The following is a 5984-nucleotide window of genomic DNA, read 5'->3' on the forward strand; positions in this document are numbered from 1 at the left end:
TGGGAACTTCTACATCCAAGGCCGTTGCTCTACCATTGAGCTATAGCCCTTCCCCAAAGGCAAACTGCACCAGCTTCAATGCTGGAATTAATATTTTTTGACATTCTTTTATTTAAAATGGAAATTGGAAGGGGTAGAAAGAAGAGGGGAGCAAACCAACAGAACAATGAAGTCACAGGAAGAAGGAATTTTCCTCAGCATTGTGTACATACACACACACATACAGGAACCATAGACTCAGCACACTCCTTTACAATCCGGATCATGACTTGAGTTTAACGACAGCTTTGCTAGCGATGGGGGAGACATAACTAACAACAGCAAGAGATTACTGGCTCTTAACAACATTCCAGGATGCAATACAATGCAGGACGTTCAAAATGATACTACTGAGACAAGGCAACTGATTACCCAGCCATCTGGTTTGGGTAAATGTGTTGTGGCTGCGGTTATAAGATTAGACTCTAATGATTTGATTTCACACCACTGATTATCACAGGCAGCACACTGTTTCTAATTATATGTCCCCCCGCCCAAGATATCCATGGGCTTCTGTATTTCAGCTACTGAGTTTATCCAGAGAAGATCTATTAGATTATTGACCTTGCCAATCTTCTCTTCTCAGCCATCATCTGTAGTAAGAATGGGGAATCTGCAGCTCTCCGGGTGTTGCTGCAGTCCATCTCCCATCAGCCCCAGCCAACATGGTCAATGGGCGGGAGTAATGGGAATGGTTGCCCAGCAACATCTGGGGGCCAGAGGTTCCCCATTTCTGATCTGCAGTAAGGATGGATGAATAGGGAGTTGGGTACATTTAGCTTGGAGAAGAGAAGACTGGTCGGTGATATGATAGCCACCTTCAAATAGCAGAAGGTCTGTCAAATGGCAGATGGAATGAGCTTGTTTTCTGCTGCTCCAAAGGGCAGGATCCAAACCAATGGATTCAAGTTACAAGACAGGAGATTCCGACTAAATGTTAAGAAGGGCTTCCTGACAGGAAAAGCTGTTCAACAGAGAAATGGATTACCTCAGAAGGCGGTGGGTTCTCTTTCATTGGTGGTTTTTAAATGGAAGTTGAATGACCAGCTGTCAAGGATTCTTTACCTATGAATCCTGCATTGCAGGGGGGTTGGGCAAGGTGACCCGTGGGGTCCCTTCCAACTCTACAGTTCTGAGATTCTATGAATAAGTCAATAAATTGGATTTTTTTTTCTTTTGAGGAGGATGGGAGGGTCCTTTTCCCCATTTTCCCCCTTCAGGTTTCCATTTTTTTTAACTTCCATTTGCAATATTTCTGTGTTAGTTCATGAAGTTGTTTTTTGGGTTTTTTTTAAGTCCTGGCAGAAAGAATTTCAGCATTTTAGTGGGCAAAATATGTACATTTTGTATGCAATTTCTCCCAATATACACATTTTTGCAAGCAATTTCCCCTAATATTTTTCCTTTTGTTTATTTTCATGGATACATATACACTGTCCCTCAATATATGCATGTTATTGGTTGGAAAATAGCATCATAAAATGCAAATTTCAAACTGTAGCTTGAATTTTGGCTTGTGTATTGTTTCAGGAAGCATGAATTAGTTAGGTTCACATTAAAATGCAAACAGGAGGGAATTTCTTCCCCATTCTTATTTTACAGAATATGAATTTTTTGTGTGAAGGTGAATGAGTTCACCATTTTCTTAATGAATGAATGAATGAATGAATGAATGGAGGGAGAAGGAAGGAAAGAGTGGTTAGGCTTATTTACAACCCTGGAATCTCCACAAGGTGACATCCACCCAAAACAGAAACTTCCAGGAATTTTCGGTTCCCCAAGTCATGGATGGTACCCACAAAAGCTGTGATTTTATTTTTATAAGATATCCAGTAAGTGAAAAAAAGGTCAAAGTTCCGTAGAATGACTGCAAACAGATCACATTGGGTGGCGAACTTTCTGAAATAGCTACTGGATGCAGTCTTTTCCATGTGGTTAATTTCAATGATTTTGGCTCAAGACTTAAGAGGAATGCTTAGAGGATAGGGATCGGGAAAGTATTTTTCAGCCCAGGGGTAACATCTCTTTGTGGGCAACCATCTGGGCCTGCAGGCCAGCCATGGGCAGGGACAGAGGAAAAGCTGGAGAGATCAATGGAAGTTTGTGCAACAGGGTAGATTCCATTCATGCAAAAGCTACAGGTTTTCAGTCCCACATCTCTTTGTATCCTCCATCCAGGCAGGCAAGAGGCATGGTCAGTATTCAGGCAAAACAGTATCCAGCCAGGCAAACAAGGGTATGAAGCAGAACTAATGAGGGATGTGACCTGGAGAAGGAGCGTGAGCTGGTGAGAGTCCCAGATACAAAAGCCTAGAAGGTTGTGTTCTGTCCCCAGGGTTGAAGTTCCCCATCCCTTAGAGAATATACCCATCAAAAAGCTAGGTAATAACATTGTTGTCTCTTGCCACTGAGAACAGAATAGTAAGAGGAAATTACCGACTCCCTCCAAATACAGCTAAGTCCTGTGTCAACATAGTATACTGTATTAGTGTGATGCCACATCAAAAGTCCTTAGAAAGATGTGGGTTGGTGGTGCTCTCAGGTTTCCCTGGGCTTTGTTGACGGTGGAAAGAAGAAGAGGAGAGCTGATATAAAGTATGAAAAGGTAATGTTGGGGTAGGCATCCGTCTTTGAAGATCCTGTGTCCCTAACTCCAAAATGGGTTTACTATTAATAGTTATAGGATGCATTTGGTACCCGTTTAGCATGCTGACACTCCAAGAAAGGAGACATAATGTCTGTCTTTAATAGGCCAGCCTCCAGTGTTCTTCATGTTTTAGAGCTAGGAATGTTTGACTTTTGCAATGTTTGTGTTTGGCATTGGCTGAAAGAAAACTCAAATGTCACTACCAGCCATCTTCAGGAAGCTGTTTCTGCTCATGGTACTGGGAAGTGGGAATGTTTTGATTCTGCACACTCTAACTTAGTTGGCACCAACTTGGTGTCCTCCATATGTTGTTGGACTACAACTTCCATACGCCCCAGACAGCATGGCCAATGAACTTATAGGAATTGTAGCACAATTCCCAGGGTGTGGAAAGCTGATCTCATGGTCAACTCTAAAAGGGCATAAAGAAAAATGGGTTAGCAGGTCTTCCATAATACTGTGCAGAATCCATGTTGGACAGGCAAAGCAGGAAGTGCTAGCAAATCCAACTTCCTATGTAATGTATCAATGGGAATCTAGGCATCTTCCTTGTCATTACATTAGTGAGTTGTCCATGTGTCTGAAAAATACCCATTTCCTGGTTGGTTGGTTGCTTTGCTGTGACATAACTCTCCAAGACCCACTATGAGAGTCACAAGCAAAATCAGAACTACTAATTAACGCCTAATTGAGCTGATGCTGGCATTTCTGGAAGCCTTGGTACATAGTCCAAGGATAAAAAAACATAAAACTCTTATCTTTCCAAGGAGTCTGTGCTGTGCTTATTCTTTGAAACAAAGAGGGAATTGATTGCACAACTTAATTATTTTATATCTTGCACATGATAACAAACGTTCTTGCTTGAAGATAGATTTTAGGGGTGGTCTTTGTTTCAGTTTTCACACCGGCTGATGGCAGACCAGACAGATCCAATCTTGTGTTTTCACAGGTCACATGTTGGCGTGGTAATGTGGGGTCTGCAAGTCAGAGATAACGATCAGAGGTTGAGCCTAGTGACCTCCAGCAAAAGGTTAGCCAGTCTGAGGACTGAATTGAGGTCACAAGTATGAAAAAGAGAGAATGACAGAAGATGTCGAGCTGTTCAAAGACCGGCTTTGGCTCATCCCGTTATTTGTATTATTTGTTTTATTAAAGGATTTATTAGGTTAAACTGGGCCTCCCTACTAATGGAGTTGAATCTGAGTTCAGGAAATTTGGCAGAGAAAGCAGTTGACAATCCTTTGGCCCAAAGCCTTCCTTCTGGAAATTGCAACCCCCCACCCCATCTCTTTCTCTTGAAACATGACTGCATATCAGAGTAGGTTTGCCTAGAGTTGAAAAAAACAATCCAATCATTCAATTTTCCATGGGTGTAATTTTAGTGAGGCACACACAAATTCTATGGAGGTCTTTCTTCTCGCTATCTTGGGCTGTGGGCCTCACTTTAAGATTCTTGTTCAAACCTCCAAATCTGCCACCCACAAAGTTTCAAAGTGTGCCACTGGATTTCATTCCCCATAACTGATGCTGCTCCCACTTCTGTTTTTGTGGTGCTATTTAATGCATTTTGTGTACATGCGTGTTCGTATGCCAATGTACATATTTCAATTTGGTGGCCATTTTTTCCACATGCACCAGTGAAACGGAATGGTGGTGGCCAGCAGCGTGATCCAAATATGGCAGCCATTTTTAAATGTGCAAATGCATGCTCACATGAACAATGGGGACAGTAGTTTGAATCAAGTGAAATTATTTGGGTGGAACAACTTCTGCTTTTGAGTGGAACTTCCCTTTCCTTCCCTCTACTAACCCCCTGTCCCCTGTGCCCCTCCCAGATCTGCTCCAGAGGGTTGGGGGATAACATAGAGCAAATTTGGGGGAGGCCACATGGGGGGGAGGGAGAGGAAGATCCGCTGCACAAACAGAAGTCTTTCTGCTTGTGCAATGACTTCATTGGATGCAATCCAGAGACTCAAAGTCCCCAAATGAGCAGTCCTAACTGTGAATACTAGTACCAGATACCAGTTTATACCAAAGTATAAACAAATACTGTATTAGCCCACTGTAATGGATCAAAGCGGAGCCAACAATGGAATAACTGAAACAATTATCCTTCTCTGCACGATTGTGGTTGGTGATACTAGGGCTGCCATACATTTTTGAAAGGTGGATCTTAGGCAAGTCAATTGAAAAATTGCGGGGGTTTTGTTAAAAAAAGCTCAACAGTTCCGTGGTGTCTTGGTTTTTACTTTTTGAAATATGGCAATCCTAGGTGATACAATAATGCATTGCATCTGATATTAAAGTCTGGGCATTTGAGGACTTTGAGTTGTTGTCCCCATCATTCTTGTGGTCTAAGTTAATGTGCTTGCATGCACATATGTATAAAGGATTGCCATCTATGTCACCCATATTTGACACCTGCCACTCCTTTTACATTTCAACTTTCCAATAGTTGTTCAGACATCAGCATTTTCAATGGCATATACACAATGCGTACGCAGTACCAGCACGTCTCTCTCTTTTGGTTAAAAAGAGTAGCACTTACTGTAACAACTTCATGATGAGTACCGGCACCTATTTTTCGGGGTGGGGGGAGCACTGGATATACATTATATTTCCCAAGCAGAAATACATGGGGGGTTGTTTGTTTGTTTGTTTGTTTGGTCTAAGAGCCAACAGTGGCCTTCATAGAACCTGGGTAACTTTCTCTGTGGCTTCACATGCTTCCTATGAATGTGTGGCTTTCATGTAGTTTCCTCCTCATAGCCAAAAACTTCCTTTTCTTTCACAAAATGGTGGCACTTTCCTTCCAGCATCCTTTCTGACAAATATCGATATTTAAAACCCTAGAACAAAACCTAGAACAAAAAGGGGCATGATAGCCTCCAACACTTCGTGTCCTGCAGAAAGAGTATGTTAGATCATCTGTTGTTGCCTGTGCTTTTCAAAATGTTTGCTTAAGGATTGCCATAAACCACACACTATTGAATGGAGGATGCAATTTAAGTTGATTTAGACCAGGTCTTATCTGCCACCATATAATCATGATTCAGGGCATAGACTCATAGGGCAGAAGGCAGAGAGAGAGAGAGAGAGAGAGAGAGAGAGCGAGAGAGAGCGCATGCAATAAAGACTAGGTCATTTTTACCTTCCAACCTTCTGATAGTGGTGGGGGAGGGAACAGCAGGAAAGTTAGGTAATGATTTGTCATCCTCAAGCCTGCCGTAGTTGTCAACCCTACCGTGCTGGAGATCCTCGCTGTGATTGACAGCAGGGTCGTGGGGGCCTCACTTGT

At 42.4% G+C, this 5984-nt stretch overlaps 1 long non-coding RNA gene across 1 annotated transcript; it reads right to left on the reverse strand.

Annotated features, from left to right (window-relative positions):
* Positions 1-3496: 3496 nt before the first annotated feature.
* On the reverse strand, positions 3497-5959 carry LOC309346498. Its single transcript, XR_014158635.1, has 2 exons — positions 5838-5959; positions 3497-3663 (listed from the first exon to the last, which is right to left on the reverse strand). It is a non-coding gene; the product is annotated as an uncharacterized lncRNA (long non-coding RNA).
* Between the last annotated feature and the right edge of the window lie 25 nt (positions 5960-5984).

The sequence above is a fragment of the Podarcis erhardii genome, assembly GCF_964252035.2.
Source record: "Podarcis erhardii genome assembly, chromosome: 7".
Taxonomy (NCBI): Eukaryota; Metazoa; Chordata; class Lepidosauria; order Squamata; family Lacertidae; genus Podarcis; species Podarcis erhardii.